The sequence below is a fragment of the Bufo gargarizans genome, chromosome 10, assembly GCF_014858855.1.
Source record: "Bufo gargarizans isolate SCDJY-AF-19 chromosome 10, ASM1485885v1, whole genome shotgun sequence".
Classification (NCBI taxonomy): domain Eukaryota; kingdom Metazoa; phylum Chordata; class Amphibia; order Anura; family Bufonidae; genus Bufo; species Bufo gargarizans.
The window spans coordinates 126109679-126130383 of record NC_058089.1 but is presented as its reverse complement, the minus strand read 5'-3'; positions in this window follow the sequence as shown (position 1 = coordinate 126130383).

Below are 20705 nucleotides of genomic sequence, written 5' to 3'. Positions count from 1 at the left end.
TTGCAGCATCACAAAACTTTACAATTCTGATTATCATATGATTGCAGCAGTACTCTAGACACAGGTAGATCTTGAGGGCACAGTACTATACTTTTGAGTACACATCAAGTAAATACTCCTGAACAGTGGCGTACCGTCAATAGAAGAAAACCACGCAGTTGCTATGGGGCACGTAAAGCTGGCCTGTATACAGGGGGATGCTCTGCAGCCTGTGCTGCTTATTGGGCAGATGACATTTGATCTCCAGTCTGCTTCTGCCGGCATGAAGTGTCACAGTTCAGTGCAGCCTGTGGCTGATGTCCTGAGACTAGAGTTGAGCAGACACCTGGATGTTCGGGTTCGGCAGGTTTGGGTGAACTAGAAAAAAAAGTTCGGGTTCGGGACCCAAACTTGACCCCGAACCCCATTGAAGTGTGTGTTATTTTGCATTTTTACATAGGGGTATCCCCCAAAATATTGAGACATATAAAAAAAAAAAAAAGGAATGAGTGCACTTGAGTACAAGGATGGATGATTGAGGCTGTTAGAACTGTCTATTCTGCACAAGGTACAGACAAGTCTTGTGGGATCCAGGCCTGGTTCATTTTAATGAACTTGAGCTTGTCCACGTTGGTTGTGGACAGGCGGCTGCATCTGTCTGTAATGACGCCTCCTGCCATGCTAAATACACGTTCAGAGAGTACACTAGCTGCAGGGCAGGTCAGCACCTCCAAGGCATGCAGGGCAATCTCTGGCCATGTGGACAATTTGGAGACCCAGAAGTTGAATGGGGCAGAACCATCGGTCAGTACGTGTAGTCGTGTGCACAGGTACTGTTCCACCATGTTGTTCAAATGCTGCCTCCTGCTAACACGCTCCATATCAGCAGTTGACAAAGCTTTTCCACATGTCGGCCATGCTAACCCTGCCTTCTGAGGTGCTGGCGCTGACACTGCTGCGTTGGCGACCTCTTCCTCCTCCCTTGCCTTCGCCTTGTGCTTCCACTTGTCCCCCGGCATCAGTCTGGAATGCTCTCAGGAGCGCGTCTACCAGCGTGCGCCTGTAGTCGCGCATCTTCCGATCACGCTCCAAAGAGGGAAATAAGGACGGCACATTGTCTTTGTAATGGGGATCCAGCAGGGTGGCCACCCAGTAGTCAGCACACGTTAAAATGTGGGCAACTCTGCTGTCGTTGCGCAGGCACTGCAGCATGTAGTCGCTCATGTGTGCCAGGCTGCCCAGAGGTAAGGACAAGCTGTCCTCTGTGGGAGGCGTATCGTCTGCGTCCTCCTTATCCCCCCCAGCCACGCACCAGTAATGGGCCCGAGCTGCATTGGATACCACCCCGCTGTGAACATGCTTCATCCCCATCCTCCTCCTCCTCCAGTAGTGGGCTCTGGCTGGCCAAATTTGTACCTGGCCTCTGCTGTTGCAAAAATCCTCTTTCTGAGCCACTTCTAAAATACTGGCCTGAAAGTGTTAGAGATGACCTCTCTTCCTCGTCCTGTGCCACATCCTCTTCCATCATCGCCCTAAGTGTTTACTCAAGGAGACATAGATGTGGTATTGTAACGCTGATAACGGCGTCATCGCCACTGGCCATGTTGGTGGAGTACTCGAAACAGCACAACAGGGCACACAGGTCTTGCATGGAGGCCCAGTCATTGGTGGTGAAGTGGTGCTGTTCCGCAGTGCGACTCACCCGTGCGTGCTGCAGCTGAAACTCCACTATGGCCTGCTGCTGCTCGCACAGTCTCTCCACCATGTTCAAGGTGGAGTTCCACCTGGTGGGCACATCGCATATGAGGCGGTGAGCAGGAAGGCCGAAGTTACGCTGTAGAGCAGACAGCCGAGCGGCGGCAGGATGAGAACGCCGGAAGCGCGCACACATGGTCCGCACTTTATGCAGCAGCTCTGACATGTCGGGGTAGTTGTGAATGAATTTCTGCACCACCAAATTCAGCACATGTGCCAGGCAAGGGATAAGCGTCAAACCGGCTAGTCCCAGAGCTGCAACGAGATTTTGCCCAATTATCGCACACCACTAGGCCGGGCTTGAGGCTCACTGGCAGCAACCACTCGTCGGTCTGTTGTTCTATACTCCGCCACAACTCCTGTGCGGTGTGGGGCCTGTCCCCCAAACACATCAGTTTCCGAACGGCCTGCAGACGTTTACCCGTGGCTGTGCTGAAGTTGGTGGTGAAGGTCTGTCGCTGACGGGATGAGGAGGTGGTAGAAGAGAAGGAGGAAGCCGAGTAGGAAGAGGAGGCAAAGAATAATGCCCTGCGATCCTTGGCGGTGGAAGGACGTGCGCCAAACAGCTCTCCGCCTTGGGCCCAGCCGTCAATACATTTACCCAGTGTGCAGTTAGGGAGATATAGCGTCCCTGGCCATGCTTACAGGTCCACGTATCTGTGGTTAGATGGACCTTGCCACAGATGGCGTTGCGCAGTGCAGACTTGATTTTATCCGATACTTAGTTGTGCAGGGAGGGCACGGCTCTCCTGGAGAAGTAGTGGCGGCTGGGAATGACGTACTGTGGGACAGCAAGCGACATGAGCTGTTTGAAGCTGTTCATCTTAACCAGCCTGAATGACAGCATTTCATAGGCTAGTAGTTTAGAAATGCTGGCATTCAGGGCCAAGGATCGAGGGTGGCTAGGTGGGAATTTACGCTTTGTCTCAAAGGTTTGTGAGATGGAGAGCTGAACGCTTCCGTGTGACATGGTGGAGATGCTTGGTGACGGAGGTGGTGTTGTTGGTGGCGCATCCTCTGTTTGCTGTGCGGCAGGTGCCAACGTTCCTCCAGAGGTGGAGGAAGAGGCCGAGGCAGCAGCAGAGGGAGCAGGAGCCCTTTCCTGGTTTTGAAGGTGCTTACTCCACTGCAGCCCGTGTCTCGCATGTAGATGCCTGGTCATGCAGGTTGTTCTAAGGTTCAGAACGTTAATGCCTCGCTTCAGGCACTGATGGCACAGCGTGCAAACCACTCGGTTCTTGTCATCAGCACATTGTGTGAAGAAGTGCCATGCCAGGGAACTCCTTGAAGCTGCCTTTGGTGTGCTCGGTCCCTGGTGATGGTGGCCAGTAGCAGGCGAACAGTTTTGGCGACGGCTGCACTGCTTTTGCACCCTGCTCCCTCTTTTGCTACGCTGTTGACTCGGTCTCACCACTGCCTCTTCCTCCGAACTCTAAAAGTCAGTGACACGACCTTCATTCCATGTGGGGTCTAGGACCTCATAATCCCCTGCATCGTCTTCAACCCAGTCTTCCTCCCTGACCTCCTTTTCGGTCTGCACACTGCACAAAGACGCAGCAGTTGGCACCTGTGTTTCGTCATCATCAGAGACGTGCTGAGGTGGTATTCCCATGTCCTCATCAGGAAACATAAGTGGTTGTGCGTCAGTGCATTCTATGTCTTCCACCCCTGGGGTAGGGCTAGGCGGATGCCCTTTGAAAATCCTGCCAGCAGAGTCTTCAAACAGCATAAGAGACTGCTGCATGACTTGAGGCTCAGACAGGTTCCCCGATATGCACGGGGGTGATGTGACAGACTGACGGGCATGGGTTTCAGGCGCCACCTGTGCGCTTTCTGCAGAAGACTGGGCGGGAGATAATGTGAACATGCTGGATCCACTGTCGGCCACCCAATTGACTAGCGCCTGTACTTGTTCTGGCCTTACCATCCTTAGAACAGCATTAGGCCCGACAAAATATTGCTGTAGATTCTGGCAGCTACTGGGACCTGAGGTAGTAGGTTCAGTAGGACGTGTAGCTGTGGCAGAACGGCCACGTCCTCTCCCTGCACCAGAGGCTCCACCAACACCACCACCACGACCATGACCGCGTCCCTTATTAGATGTTTGCCTCATAGTTATCGTTCACCAAGCAAAGTAAAAAGTGGTTAAGGCTGTTAAAAATAATTAAACGCAAATAGAAACCCTGATGTAGGATATTGCACTCAATTTTTTTTTTTTTACTCTATATGACAGCGGTATTTGTGGCCTCAATTTCACAGTAACTTATGCAGTAACTTATGCACGTCTAATCCCAGATGTGCAGTATATCAGAGAGTTTTTTAACCCTAGTAAGCAAAAAGCCGTATTTGTGGCCTAAACGTGACACTCACTTATGCATGTCTAATCCCAGATGTGCACTATATCAGAGTTTTTTTTTTAACCCCAGTAAGCAAAAACCCATATTTGTGGCCTAAATGTGATACTCACTTATGCACGTCTAATCCCAGATGTGCACTATATGAAGTAGATGGTTTTTTTCCACCCCAGTAAGCAAAAAGCTGTATTTCTGGCCTAAATGTGACACTCAGTTATGCACGTCTAATCCCAGATGTGCACTATATGAAACAGATGTTTTTTTTCACCCCAATAAGCAAAAACCTGTTTTTCTGCCTAAATGTGACACTTACTTATGCACGTCTAATCCCAGATGTGCACTAAATTAAACAAATGTCTGTATGTGGGTAAGTAACTGGCTCAGTGATAGAAAACAGAGGGTGGTTATTAACGCTACAGACTCAGATTGGGTCACTGTCACTAATGGGGTACCTCAGGGGTCAGTATTGGGCCTTATTCTCTTCAATATATTTAATAATGATCTTGTAGAAGGCTTGCATAGTAAAGTATCAATTTTCGCAGATGACACTAAACTGTGTAAAGTAATTTACACTGATGAGGACAGTATACTACTACAGAGGGATCTGGATAGATTGGAGGCTTGTGCAGATAAGTGGCAGATGAGATGTAACACTGATAAATGTAAAGTTATGCACATGGGTAGGAAAAATGCAAGTCACCCGTACATACTAAATGGTAAAACACTCGGTAACACTGACATGGAAAAGGATCTAGGAATTTTAATAGACAGCAAACTAAGCTTCAAAAACCAGTGTCAGGCAGCTGCTGCCAAGGCTAATAAGATAATAGGTTGCATCAGAAGGGGCATAGATTCCCGTGATAAGAACATTGTCCTACCACTTTACAAATCGCTAGTCAGACCACACATGGAGTACTGTGTACAGTTCTGGGCTCCTGTAAACAAGGCAGACATAGCAGAGATGGAGAAGGTCCAGCCAGAGGAGGGCATCTAAAGTAATAACTGGAATGGGGCAACTACAGTACCCTGAAAGATTATTAAAATTAGAGCTATTCACTTTAGAAAAAAGACGACTGAGAGGAGATGTAATTAATATGTATAAATATATCAGGGGTCAGTACAGAGATCTATCCCATCATCTATTTATCCCCAGGACTGTGACTGTGATGAGGGGACATCCTCTGCGTCTGGAGGAAAGAAGGTTTGTACACAAACATAGAAAAGGATTCTTTACGGTAAGAGCAGTGAGACTATGGAACTCTCTGCCTGAGGAGGTGGTGATGGTGAGTACAATAAAGGAATTCAAGAGGGCCGGATGTATCTCTGGAGTGTAATAATATTACAGGCTATAGCTACTAGAGAGGGGTCGTTGATCCAGGGAGTTATTCTGATTGCCTGATTGGAGTCGGGAAGGAATTTTTTATTCCCCTAAAGTGGGGAAAATTGGCTTCTACCTCACAGTTTTTTTTTTTTTGCTTTCCTCTGGATCAACTTGCAGGATAACAGGCCGAACTGGATGGACAAATGTCTTTTTTCAGCCTTATGTACTATGTTACTATGTTACTAGTAAGCAAAAAGCTGTTTTTCTGGCCTAAATGTGACACTTACTTATGCACATCTAATCCCAGATGTGCACTAAATGAAACAGATGTGGTTTTTTTTCACCCCAGTAAGCAAAAAGCTGTATTTCTAGCCTAAATCTGACACTCACTTATGCATGTCTAATCCTAGATGTGCACTATATGAAACAGATGTTTTTTTTTCACCCCAGTAAGCAAAAAGCTGTATTTCTAGCCTAAATCTGACACTCACTTATGCATGTCTAATCCTAGATGTGCACTATATGCAAATAATTTTTTTTTAACCCCAGTGTCTCAAAGCAGTATTTCTGGACTTGCATACATGCAGATATCCTGTTTTGGTGCACTATCGGTGCATAAAATGGCTGCCGATCATGTATTGATATTGACTTACTGAAGGGAAAAAAATCGTTTTCAGTAGTAGTTGGCTCAGGGCAGGCTTAAAACAATTGTGCACTGCACCCACAAAACACATTTGCTGTGGATCGCTGAGTAAACAAGCAGTTCTTCATAAGATTTCTCCCTGATCTCTCCCTCACAGCAGCTGCAGCCTATCCCTACACTAATCCGAGCAGAGTGACGGGCGGCGCTACGCGACTCCAGCTTAAATAGAGGTCACATGCTGCAGTTGGCCAATGACAGCAATGCCAATAGTAGGCATGGCTGTGATGGCCTTTTGGGGCAAGTAGTATGACGCTTGTTGATTGGCTGCTGTGCAGCCTTTCAAAAAGCACCAAAAAAAGCGCCGAACACCGAACCCGAACCCAAACTTTTACGTAAATGTTCGGGTTCAGGTCTGGGTGCCGAAAAACCTAAAGTTCGGTACGAACCCGAACTTTACAGTTCGGGTTTCGCTAAATTCTACCTGAGACCCTTTGACCTGCTGGAGACTCTGGCTAATAGACATATGCATGAGTAAATGACTCAATCAGCACACAGAACTGCAGCAGTCAGAGCATTGTGTGAGTGACTGTTATGAGTAGAGTTGAGCAAAGTTTTTAAAAATTCAATTCGGATGATTAAACAAATTTCTCCCAAAAATTTGACTTGATCCAAATTCGTCACAAAAAATGTAAAAATCACCCCATGTTGTAGTCGGGTGCAAATTGACAGAAGGCAGAACACCACAAGTAGGTGGGGCAAGCAATACTGTAGTACAGAACAAAATACCAGCCCAGCAGAACTAAGTACCACAGTGCAGCACTAAATACTGCCTCTGCAAAGCCAAATACTATAGTGCAGCACAAAATACTGGTACCTACACCACAGCTGCTGAGAGCATCATATCATTATGTATCTGGCTGGCAGCCAAGAGAAGAGCATTATATCATAATTTACTGCCACTACAGAGGGCATATATACACTAGCACTATGGGGCAGCAGAGGAGCATTATATTCAAAGTTCAAAGTATTTGCTAAGGAGCATTTAAACTAGGAAAGGGGGGCAAAAGAGTGATATTCCAGCAGTCCGACTGCCCCCCAGAACAATGCCAAAATATGCTAGTAGCACATAGGTTTGGAAATGACAAGCTCAGAGTCTTGTCTACAAATGTTCGCAGTTTAGGGAATAAGATCAAAGAATAAGATCAATGAAATTGAGTCTATAATGGCATCTGAGAATATAGATTTAGTGGCTGTTACTGAGACATGGTTCAATAAGAGTAATGACTGAGATATAACAATATCAGGATTCTCTATATATAGGAAAGACAGAAGGCAAGAAAGGGGGAGGGGTGGCCCTGTAGCATAAAATCTAATCTAATACAAGTTAGCAAGACCAATTTACAGTCATGGCCAAAAGTTTTGAGAATGACACAAATATTAGTTTTCACAAAGTTTGCTGCTAAACTGCTTTTAGATCTTTGTTTCAGTTGTTTCGGTGATGTAGTGAAATATAATTACACGCACTTCATACGTTTCAAAGGCTTTTATCGACAATTACATGACATTTATGCAAAGAGTCAGTATTTGCAGTGTTGGACCTTCTTTTTCAGGACGTCTGCAATTCGACTGGACATGCTCTCAATCAACTTCTGGGCCAATTCCTGACTGATAGCAACCCATTCTTTCATAATCACTTCTTGGAGTTTGTCAGAATTAGTGGGTTTTTGTTTGTCCACCCGCCTCTTGAGGATTGACCACAAGTTCTCAATGGGATTAAGATCTGGGGAGTTTCAAGGCCATGGACCCAAAATGTCAACGTTTTGGTCCCTGAGCCACTTAGTTATCACTTTTGCCTTATGGCACGGTGCTCCATCGTGCTGGAAAATGCATTGTTCTTCACCAAACTGTTGTTGGATTGTTGGAAGAAGTTGCTGTTGGAGGGTGTTTTGGTACCATTCTTTATTCATGGCTGTGTTTTTGGGCAAAATTGTGAGTGAGCCCACTCCCTTGGATGAGAAGCAACCCCACACATGAATCGGGCAACTATAGGCCAGTAAGCCTGTCATCAATAATGGGGAAATTAATGGAAACCATACTTAATAAATGGCCGAGGTGCAGGAGATATCGCTTATCTTGACTTTAATAGGGCTTTTGATACTGTCCCACATAGAAGGCTTATCAATAAATTGCAGTCTTTGTGCTTGGACTCCCATATTGTTGAATGGATTAGGCAGTGGCTGAGGTACAGACAACAGAGGGTTGCAGTCAATGGAGTATATTCAGACCAAGGTCTTGTTACCAGTGGAGTACCTTAGGGTTCTGTTCTGGGTCCCATATTGTTTAATATCTTTATCAGCAAAATTGCAGAATGCCTCAATGGTAAGGTGTGTCTTTTTGCTGATGACACAAAGATTTGTAACAGGGTTGATGCTCCTGGAGGGATACACCAAATGGAAAAGGATTTAGTAAAACTAGAGGAATGGTCACAAATATGGTAACTAAAATTTAATGTTGTTGAAGTACAAGATAATGCACCTGGGGCGTAAAATCCAAAAAGCAGAATCTAAAATCAGTGATACAGTCCTAACCTCAGTATCTGAGGAAAGGGATTTAGGGGTCATTATTTCAAAAGACTTAAAGTTAAGCAGACAATGTCATAGAGCAACAGGAAATGCTGGCAGAATGCTTGGGTGTATAGGGAGAGGAATTAACAATATAAAGAGGGAGGTGCTCATGCCGCTCTACAGAGCACTAATGAGACATCATTTGGAGTATTGTGCACAGTACTGGAGACCATATCTCCAGAAGGATATTGATACTTTGGAGAGAGTTCAGACAAGAGCTACTAAACTGGTACATGGACTGCAGGATAAAACTTACCAGGAAAGATTAAAGGACCTTAACATGTATAGCTTGGAAGAAAGACGAGACAGAGGGGATATGATAGAAACTTTTAAATACATAAAGGGAATCAACAAGGTAAAAGAGGAGAGAATATTAAAAAGAAGAAAAACTGCTACAAGAGGACATTGTTTTAAATTACAGGGGCAAAGGTTTCAAAGTAATATCAGGAAGTATTACTTTACTGAGAGAGTAGTGGATGCATGAAATAGCCTTCCTGCAGAAGTGGTAGCTGCAAATACAGTGAAGGAGTTTAAGCATGCATGGGATAGGCATAAGGCCATCCTTCATATTAGATAGGGCCAGGGGCTATTCATAGTATTCAGTATATTGGGCAGACTAGATGGGCCAAATGGTTCTTATTTACCAACACATTCTATGTTTCTATGACAATTAGACAATAGAAGCTCGCAGGTCCTCCAGCCTCCACATACACAGTTTTACTCCAGGTTTCCATAACAACCCAGCCATTTAGCTACACTGCTGTAGGATAGCTTTAAAGGAAATCTGTCACCAGGATATTGCTATTGCAGTAAAGCCATGGCCTAATAGCACTTAGTACCTTATTTCAAGATGTGCTTTTGTTCCAGTAATAGTTGTTTTTATCCTCTGAAAATCCAATTTATTTGGTATGCAAATGAGCCAGTAAGATGCCCAGAGGGGCGTCACTCTTGCAGGAAGGAGCACAGACACGCCCCCTGCCACAATGTGTCCACCCTCAAAAGACATAAACCCCACCACCATGTCCCACTATGTCACGCCCCTTATATGGTTAGGCCATGCCCCCATCCCACTCCTGAGCCGACGGGAATTAAAAAAAATGAAGGTAAAAATCTACTTCTGTCAGCTGCAGGGGTGGGAGAGAGGGTGACTTTTTCCCTTGCAGCTCACACTCAGACAGTACAGTGCTGCTGTCTTAGAGTGAGGTGTTTAAAAGGACACTTCCCTGATCCAGTAAAGGCCACTGTTAAGGGGGCGGGTCCCTGTGGAGGCCGCTGTCAAGGGGCTGGTATGCTGTGAAAGTCACTGTTAAAGGGGAAGGCTTCTGTAAAGGTCAAAGTTAAGGGGGTGGGCTGCTGTATAGGTCCAATTTTAAGGGATGGGGCACTGTGGGGGGATAAGTGTTAAGGGGTGGGGGGCTGTGGAGGTCACTGTTTTGGGGGCAGGGTGCCGTAGATGTCACTGTTATACTGGATAGTGTTGATATCTTTTAACAACACACACAAACATTAAATGAAATAGATTAAATAAGGTCCTTCAGCTAATATATATATATATATATATATATATATATATATACACTACGTGCAGAATTATTAGGCAAATGAGTATTTTGACCACATCATCCTCTTTATGCATGTTGTCTTACTCCAAGCTGTATAGGCTCGAAAGCCTACTACCAATTAAGCATATTAGGTGATGTGCATCTCTGTAATGAGAAGGGGTGTGGTCTAATGACATCAACACCCTATATCAGGTGTGCATAATTATTAGGCAACTTCCTTTCCTTTGGCAAAATGGGTCAAAAGAAGGACTTGACAGGCTCAGAAAAGTCAAAAATAGTGAGATATCTTGCAGAGGGATGCAGCACTCTTAAAATTGCAAAGCTTCTGAAGCGTGATCATCGAACAATCAAGCGTTTCATTCAAAATAGTCAACAGGGTCGCAAGAAGCGTGTGGAAAAACCAAGGCGCAAAATAACTGCCCATGAACTGAGAAAAGTCAAGCGTGCAGCTGCCAAGATGCCACTTGCCACCAGTTTGGCCATATTTCAGAGCTGCAACATCACTGGAGTGCCCAAAAGCACAAGGTGTGCAATACTCAGAGACATGGCCAAAGGTAAGAAAGGCTGAAAGACGACCACCACTGAACAAGACACACAAGCTGAAACGTCAAGACTGGGCCAAGAAATATCTCAAGACTGATTTTTCTAAGGTTTTATGGACTGATGAAATGAGAGTGAGTCTTGATGGGCCAGATGGCTGGATTGGTAAAGGGCAGAGAGCTCCAGTCCGACTCAGACGCCAGCAAGGTGGAGGTGGAGTACTGGTTTGGGCTGGTATCATCAAAGATGAGCTTGTGGGGCCTTTTTGGGTTGAGGATGGAGTCAAGCTCAACTCCCAGTCCTACTGCCAGTTTCTGGAAGACACCTTCTTCAAGCAGTGGTACAGGAAGAAGTCTGCAAGGTAAGAAAAACATGATTTTCATGCAGGACAATGCTCCATCACACGCGTCCAAGTACTCCACAGCGTGGCTGGCAAGAAAGGGTATAAAAGAAGAAAATCTAATGACATGGCCTCCTTGTTCACCTGATCTGAACCCCATTGAGGACCTGTGGTTCATCATCAAATGTGAGATTTACAAGGAGGGAAAACAGTACACCTCTCTGAACAGTGTCTGGGAGGCTGTGGTTGCTGCTGCACGCAATGTTGATGGTGAACAGATCAAAACACTGACAGAATCCATGGATGGCAGGCTTTTGAGTGTCCTTGCAAAGAAAGGTGGCTATATTGGTCACTGATTTGTTTTAGTTTTGTTTTTGAATGTCAGAAATGTATATTTGTGAATGTTGAGATGTTATATTGGTTTCACTGGTAAAAATAAATAATTGAAATGGGTATATATTTGTTTTTTGTTAAGTTGCCTAATAATTATGTACAGTAATAGTCACCTGCACACACAGATATCCCCCTAAAATAGCTAAAACTAAAAACAAACTAAAAACTACTTCCAAAAATATTCAGCTTTGATATTAATGAGTTTTTTGGGTTCATTGAGAACATGGTTGTTGTTCAATAATAAAATTAATCCTCAAAAATACAACTTGCCTAATAATTCTGCACTCCCTGTATATATATATATATATATATATATATATATATATTTGTGGTCGAGGCTAAATACGAGACTAGGGCAGAGTGCCTGCCTGGAACCTAAACCGGCTGGGGTGTGCCTGGAGCCGGGTATGAGAGTAGCCTAAAAGGGGGCTACCCCAAGGAAGACCCTTGAAATGAAGGGAATGGGTGGGTGGGACCAAGAACCGGAACGCCCACTGTGATGAGGTAAGTGGGGGTTTAAGAAGGCTCAAGCCCCTCCCACAAATGCAGGCTGAACCTCAGCCTTACCAACTTGTGGTCGAGGCTAAATACGAGACTAGGGCAGAGTGCCTGCCTGGAACCTAAACCGGCTGGGGTGTGCCTGGAGCCGGGTATGAGAGTAGCCTAAAAGGGGGCAAAAATGACAACAATAGTTAAGGTGTAAGACTTTATTACCTTATAACACCAAAGACCGAAATGCCTGCGAAATCTCCACCTGCGGGTTAGGTATGTATCTGGCGAAGCAAGACGAACGCCATCTCCCCATTTTCCGGATGACATGGGCGGGGACCCCCCGCCGGGAAGCCGCGGAGGCGGCACCAATGCGGAAGGAATGACCGGATATCGCTCCTGAGTCCAATCCCAAGCCAGCCGCCACCGTGCGGATGTGGCTGACGAATTGCGCCGTGGTGAGAGCTCCCTTCAGATGGGGTAGCAGAGGGCTGTGAGGTGGTGCCTCCCGGAGGGCGAGGATGAGCCGGTCAAATACCTGTATCGGGCACCATTCATTGCTAGTGGGAAAGAACTGGACCTCCACCGGGGGGCCTGTTTGACTGGTTTTGGTGGTAATTATCTTCAGCGCGTAATGGTTAATCCCCCTCACCAGCTGTTCTCTGTGCAGGCTGCACCGTCCCGCCGTACCGCACGTGAACTCGCCCGGCCTGAGGAAGCCATAAAAAGCTAAGTACATGGCAGCCTTGATGACCAGGCTGGGAAAGGGCCCAAAAGGAGCACCATCCAGGGCTGAAGATAATTTCCGGAACATTTCCCCCGTGATGCCCTGCCTGCGGGACGGGGCATTGGGCCCACCCTTCTGGACCCCTCGCAAGGTGGCCTTGACCGCATGCGCAGAAAGAATGGACCCACCCCCCGGGTTGCGGAGCATGGTGTGGTGTTGCACGCCCGCCAGGTACAACTTAATGGTGTTGTAGGAGAGGTGTAACTGGTGGTGACAATGGGCGATGAAGGCCATGACGTAGGGAATGTCTTCCAGGCCAGCCTGCGGGTGCAGGCGTGAGAACTCCTGGAAGGTTCTTAGGCCTGAAAGGTAGTTCCTGGCCGTGTTGGGGGCAAGGGACTGCTGCGCCAGGTCCCTTGCTGACGCGATGAGTACGCTTAGTCCATTGTCAGGGAACTGAAGGGCGGGGTGGGAAATCTGCGTGGCTCGGCCTCCGGCATTACCTGAAAGAAAAGTTCGAAATTAAACCTGGACAGCGCGTCGGCTGCTATATTTTTCTCCCCCGGGATGTGGCTACAATGCACGTGGAAGTTATGTGACAGGGCCAGCCAAACCAGCTGGCGCAACAGTGCCATGATTTTGGGGGACTTGGCCCTGCCCTTGGCCAATATGTCGACCAAGGCCTGGTTGTTCGGGTGCCCAGGGAAGAAGCTGGAGTAGCCCTGACACGAAGGTTCTCCCCTGGGGCATAATCCTGGAGGCAAAGTTGAGCCGCCCCAGAAGAGACTGCAACTCGACTCTAGTGAGGCATCCCGTGGCTGCCGCATGGGAAATGACCTCCCGACACTGAGCGAGTTTCTCCTCTGGTAGGCTGGCTTGCAACAGAACCGAATCCAGGATGATGCCCAAGAAAGATACCCTCGTGGCCGGACCCTCAGTCTTAGCCTCCACGACCGGAACAGCCAGACTGGCAAACAATTCGAGGAGGATGGAAAGTATGCCGGACCCGCTCTGTGGATCCTCGACAACAAGAAAATCGTCAAGGTAGTGAATGACCGACCGGAGGCCCCCGTGATGGATCAGGATCCAATGTAGCGCCTTGGCCAGCTGGTCGAATAACCACGGGCTACTCTTGGATCCAAACGTGAGCCTGTTGGCGAAAAAATACTGGCCGGCCCACTCAATACCGTAGAACTGCCATAACTGTCAGATTCTTGCCCTCCCAGGGCACCTGTGGCAGAGCGATGAGCCCTGTGTGGAACCCCTTGCGGAAGCCTGCCAACAAGAACGCCACGAAGTTCTGATCGTGGTGGTCGCGAAGGAGTGCCGCCAAGAGGTCCACGTTGATGTCTGCTAGTCAGGAACCCTTGGAAGACTTCTTTGGGCAGGCGGACCGTGGGTGGGCCCTGAAGCACAGGGAGCAGACATGGAGCGATCGGCAGCTGGCATAAGAGCACCCCCCTGAATTAAAGTTATTGCAGACCTGGCTCTTCCCCAGGTAGACAATGGGTCTGCCGAGCTTGTCTGTGGAGGGGTTGGAAGGAAATGATCCAGAGGTCCCCGGGATGGGCCTGTCCTGAGACGGGTGCGCGGTATTGGGGCACCATTCAGAGGAGTGGAAAATCGACTGACATGTCGCACAGTTGGGAGCCCTGAGGCCAGCGAAGTGACGGCAGAAAAGCTCGGTATCAATCAAGGACCAGCTGGTGACATACTGGAACTGGGCCAGGGCTGCCGCCGCCTTGGCTGCAAAGGAACGGTGGTAGTCATAGAAGGCCGACCCACCGTATTTGTGCCCCAAGTCAGTGACTAGGTACAAATAGCTGTCCAGCTCCTCCCTTCTCTCTGGCTGCGCGGTGCAAACGATGTCCCTGAAGAGGCTGAAGGCCAGGACAAATTCCGGGATGGACAACTTGCGGTTGAGCCGTGAATCCTTGGCCCGAAGGACCACCGACACATCACCACAGTTGATGACCCGGTTTTCGGGCACATCTTGAGCGGCAATGAGGATTGATGCCAAATTGACATCTTTCCCCGCCAGGATGTCTCTTTTAAGGTTGTCAGGGATGAAGTGAGAGGGGGACACCTGTGGAATGGGTCTTGGCGTACCTGTAGCCAGCCAGCCTGATGTAGATGGGGTCATCAGTGGAAGGGGAGCCGGGGGTACCACGGGTGGCCGGCCTTCAAGCTCCGAGACCCTAGCCCGAACGTCCGCTACCGAGTCCACCAGGGAATTCAGGGTTGCCTGCAGCTGCACCAGGGACAACTGGATGGCCGATGCCTCCGGTTGCACGGCCGTGGTGCTAGGGCTGGTCATAAGCAGTTTATACAACTCTGCCTTTCTAGCGGTGGCCGGGTGTGGAATGCCCCTCCGGTTTAACTCGGCCAATAGCTTCGGGATGGTCCAGCTCCGAAGGGACGAGGGACCCGCTTGGCTTGATGCGATCGAGCCGGAGATGGAAAGGCTGTCCTCCATATCCGAGGCTCGAGACATGGCAGAGCAGCTAAAAAATATAAGGCATGACAACATAAAGGGAGAAAAGAAAAAGAAAAGAAAAAAAAAAAAAAAAAAAAAGAAGGTGATGACGAACTTGGAGATTAAATTGGTGCACGACAGAGAGACACGTACCGGTAACGGAATTCGCAAGACGGTTCCGATGAACCTGGCCTAGCCGAACAGACGAAGGTAATTAACGCGTGGTTATGATTTGATTGGGACCGAGGTGGTGCCAGCACGAACTTACCTGAACAGGACCGAAAAAGGAACGGAGAACTGGGAACAAAAACTCCTGTAAATAAAGCAACAGGCGAAACATTTGAGAGTGCAGAGGCCATGGGTGTCCCCCAACCTGCGGAACCAGGTGAACTGGCCAGGCTGGGGCTCACCCTAAGGCCAAGCGACCATCCGAGCGCATCGGATCGGACACCTGACCGAAGAGAGCTGCCTGGGCGAACCAGGCGGTTTGACAGGAGAGAAGGCGCGTAGCCCTGAAAATAGAGGCTGCGCGTAGCAGCGGCCCGCGAAGGGCAGTGGTAAGCCATGAACTTCGGATTTACGGACAGCAAGAATGCCCAGGGGAGAAGCCGAAGATGGCCGCCTAGGGAGACCTGCAGTCGAAGGACAGGTGCGTGAACCCGTATGTAAGACAAGAAACGTGAAGACCTGGGCGTACCAGGAGTGAGCCGAGCCCTGGGCGTACCAGGGAAGGAGGGGGCGCCACCAACCGTGACCGGCCACCCGATGTGACCCGATGGCCGAAGTGGGAAGGAGTCAGACCGGTCCCACGTGGACCCCCGAATTTAAACTAATTTATCTTAATTCATTTCCTGTATGGCGGGTTTTTCAGTAAATCTAATTTCCCTTTTTTTTTTTTTTAACTATATGGCGGGTTTCCATTAAAATGTAAAAAAAAATTTTTTACTATATGGCGGGTTTCCCCAAATTTTTTTTATTTTTTTTTTACTATATGGCGGGTTTGTCTGCGAATCCATTTAATTTTTTTTTTTGCGGACTATGGCGGGTTTACCCCGAACGTACCTTAATGTCATTCCCCCCTTGGGGTTTTTTTTTTTTTTTTGCGCATGCGGACCGTTTTATTTAATGGACAATTGATTCTTGACACCTCCTCCCTCCCCTCCCCTCCCCGTCCGGCCCGGCCGCCCGTGATCCCACGCCCGGCGTGGAACGCAAGCTCACCATGCAGCCAGGGCGACGGGGAAGGGGAGGGTGACGTCATTGTGGGCGACGGAAGAGGAGTGCGTTCCAGCCTGGAACGCACGCCCGTGTGCACCGGCTGCTACGCCGGACTTGAGGCATCGCCGCTTGGTAAGATGAACCGGCCCTCCCCCCCCCCAACGATCGGGGAGACACCGTTGGGCCGGTAGACCAAGCAGATGCCGGAAGCCAGTGGAGCGGTGAGGACCGGCCCCCGGAAGTGCGTGCGCTCCACCCTGGAACGCACGCCCCCGTGCGCCGTGCCGGGAACAGAAATGCCGGCCAGACCTGTGAGCCACCCATACCTTGAAGAAGAACTGAAAATATGTCATATTCTAGGTTCTTCAAAGTAGCTACCTTTTGCTTTGATTACTGCTTTGCACACTTTTGGCATTCTCTTGATGAGCTTCAAGAGGTAGTCCCCTGAAATGGTTTTCACTTCACAGGTGTGCCCTGTCAGGTTTAATAAGTGGGATTTCTTGCCTTATAAATGGGGTTTGGACCATCAGTTGCGTTGAGGAGAAGTCAGGTGGATACACAGCTAATAGTCCTACTGAATAGACTGTTAGTATTATGGCAAGAAAAAAGCAGCTAAGTAAAGAAAAACGAGTGGCCATCATTACTTTAAGAAATGAAGGCCAGTCAGTCAGCCGAAAAATTGGGAAAACTTTGAAAGTAATGGCTATTTGACCATGAAGGAGAGTGATGGGGTGCTGCGCCAGATGACCTGGCCTCCACAGTCACCGGACCTGAACCCAATCGAGATGGTTTGGGGTGAGCTGGACCGCAGAGTGAAGGCAAAAGGGCCAACCAGTGCTAAGCATCTCTGGGAACTCCTTCAAGACTGTTGGAAGACCCATCAGGGGACTACCTCTTGAAGCTCATCAAGAGAATGCCAAGAGTGTGCAAAGCAGTAATCAAAGCAAAAAGGTGGCTGCTTTGAAGAACCTAGAATATGACATATTTTCAGTTCTTTCACACTTGTTTGTTATGTATATAATTCCACATGTATTAATTCATAGTTTTGATGCCTTCAGTGTGAATCTACAATTTTCATAGTCATGAAAATAAAGAAAACTCTTTGAATGAGAAGGTGTGTCCAAACTTTTGGGGCCATGGCTTAGGGGGCCTGAGGGTGGAGTTTTTAAGTCCGTCTTTTGAGGGTGGCCTGAATGGCCACCCTACCTGCCCCCTGAACTGTCGCCTCCACAGCATTCTGCCCCCTTAACAGTGTCTCATTCACAGCTCCCTGGCCCTTTAAAGTTAACCAGCAGCAGTGAAGAAAAATGGCTGTGTTGTTATGGAAACCTGGTGTAAAACTGTGCGTATGTGGAGACTAAGGACCTGCGAGCTTCTATTGGCTAATATAGGTCATGTGATGTGCCATATTTGCATTTTTGGGGAATATCTCATGAACAGTACATGCTATAGAGCTTTGACCCCCACAAGATTTCTTTCCAGGTAGCAAGGGATGTATATAAGTTTTGTTGCAATCGATGGTTGTGTTTTTGAGTGATCGCGGAACATGCATACATACATACATATACACTCACCTAAAGAATTATTAGGAACACCATACTAATACGGTGTTGGACCCCCTTTTGCCTTCAGAACTGCCTTAATTCTATGTGGCATTGATTCAACAAGGTGCTGATAGCATTCTTTAGAAATGTTGGCCCATATTGATAGGATAGCATCTTGCAGTTGATGGAGATTTGAGGGATGCACATTCAGGGCACGAAGCTCCCGTTCCACCACATCCCAAAGATGCTCTATTGGGTTGAGATCTGGTGACTGTGGGGGCCATTTTAGTACAGTGAACTCATTGTCATGTTCAAGAAACCAATTTGAAATGATTCGAGCTTTGTGACACGGTGCATTATCCCGCTGGAAGTAGCCATCAGAGGATGGGTACATGGTGGTCATGAAGGGATGGACATGGTCAGAAAAAATGATCATGTAGCCTGTGACATTTAAACGATGGCCAATTGGCACTAAGGGGCCTAAAGTGTGCCCAGAAAACATTCCCCACACCATTACACCACCACCACCAGCCTGCACAGTGGTAACAAGGCATGATGGATACATGTTCTCATTCTGTTTACGCCAAATTTGGACTCTACCATTTGAATGTCTCAACAGAAATCAAGACTCATCAGACCAGACAACATTTTTCCAGTCTTCAACAGTCCAATTTTGGTGAGCTCGTGCAAATTGTAGCCTCTTTTTCCTATTTGTAGTGGAGATGAGTGGTACCCAGTGGGGTCTTCTGCTGTTGTAGCCCATCCGCCTCAAGGTTGTGCGTGTTGTGGCTTCACAAATGCTTTACTGCATACCTCGGTTGTAACGAGTGGTTATTTCAGTCAACGTTGCTCTTCTATCAGCTTGAATCAGTCGGCCCATTCTCCTCTGACCTCTAGCATCAACAAGGCATTTTCGCCCACAGGACTGCCGCATACTGGATGTTTTTCCCTTTTCATTATTTGTAAACCCTAGAAATGGTTGTGCGTGAAAATCCCAGTAACTGAGCAGATTGTGAAAAAGTCAGACTGGCCCGTCTGGCACCAACAACCATGCGACACTCAAAATTGCTTAAATCACCTTTCTTTCCCATTCTGACATTCAGTTTGGAGTTCAGGAGATTGTCTTGACCAGGACCACAACCCTACATGCATTGAAGCAACTGCCATGTGATTGGTTGACTAGATAATAGAACAGGTGTTCCTAATAATTCTTTAGGTGAGTGTATATGACCTTCATATATATATATATATATATATATATATATATATATATATATATACATACATATACATTATTACTATGGTGGAACTATCTGTATGGCACTGTTATTTCTGACAGTATAGTGTGGCACAGTATTGGGAGTAGCAGCAGAATGACAGTGGCTTGTATACATTTGGGGGCTGATCTGGGGTCTGTATATCCATCTACTAAGTGGCATATAGTAATACTGGTGTGTTTTTATGTGGCAGAGGGGGCTGCACCAATGATGGTCTGGACCAAATAGAGAAGAAAAGGGAAGTGAACAAGTGAAATCCATGGAGCCGTCAACTGTATTTGAAGCTGCCCTTGACTACTTATTTTCAAATGTGTTTTAATATCTTTATTAGAAAGTAAGGTCACTTTAAATTGATGGGGGAGGGGGGGGGGGGTCACAGAAATACTTTGGCCCAGCCCTGCTACTGGGCGTGTAAATCCACCTCTGCATACAGGAGACGGTGGACCAGAAGGATAGACAGCAGAGGGCACCACCAAAGAGGAAAATTTACTGAAAAATAAACAATATTTGTATTGCAGGTATACTGCAATAATACTTAATTTACAATTTTCTATTTACTGTATGTTAATACTTTATGTGGAATAATCCCTGTAATTTATAAAAATATCCCCCACTGTTCTGGCTAGATTACTCAGTTGTGCTCTGAAACTGCAAGTGTTGGAGGGCGGAAGGTAATTGTTACCAAAGCCATTCTCATTATTCAAGAAAACTGGCAGATTTGCATTCTTAAATGTTCCAGTCATTGTCCATGCTGTTTATGCAGGAGATTCATTGTACCTTTACAATCTATATTGGTAAAGATACATTGACGCAACACATTTACATATTTCAGCTACATATGTTGAATGCAAATATCTTTATGAGGGAGCATAATTGTACAGCATGCCATTGTAAAATATTCAAATTAATATAAACAGTATAACAGTCTTCTAATCTGAATCAGGTGATACTGCATTACTAGTGAAATTCAACTTCTTCATGCCAAGTGCATTTATCTCCCATTTGTGTTGTACGTAACAAAAATGTGTTCTGCAGTTTAAAATTGTACAGAATCGTAAATCATCTCATATAACAATTGTGTCCCAGTGTCAGCACTGTAACGCACAGAGGTGAAGGGTGTGCAGGATGCAGTTATTAATTGCTTGCTTCAAAGTGTTTGTGCTTGTTTGTACACCCCCAGCTGTATTAATCATGTCTATCACACCCCAATAAGCTTGGCGCTGAAGCTAATGTGCCAGGAATATCTAAAGCTCATTATCACATCTGAGATGGCAGGTAACAGACATGCGGCACAGAGGGGAGGGAAGAGGAGTACCCTTCCACTAGGGAGAGGGATGAGTGGTGACCTCTAGCTCGCCTGGCACTGGCACCTGGCTGCCCTGATGTCCCTAGACGGGCTGCTAACCCGTACCATGATCACGTGCCTCGTCCCTGGCTTACCCTGAAATAAGCCCTAGGTAATG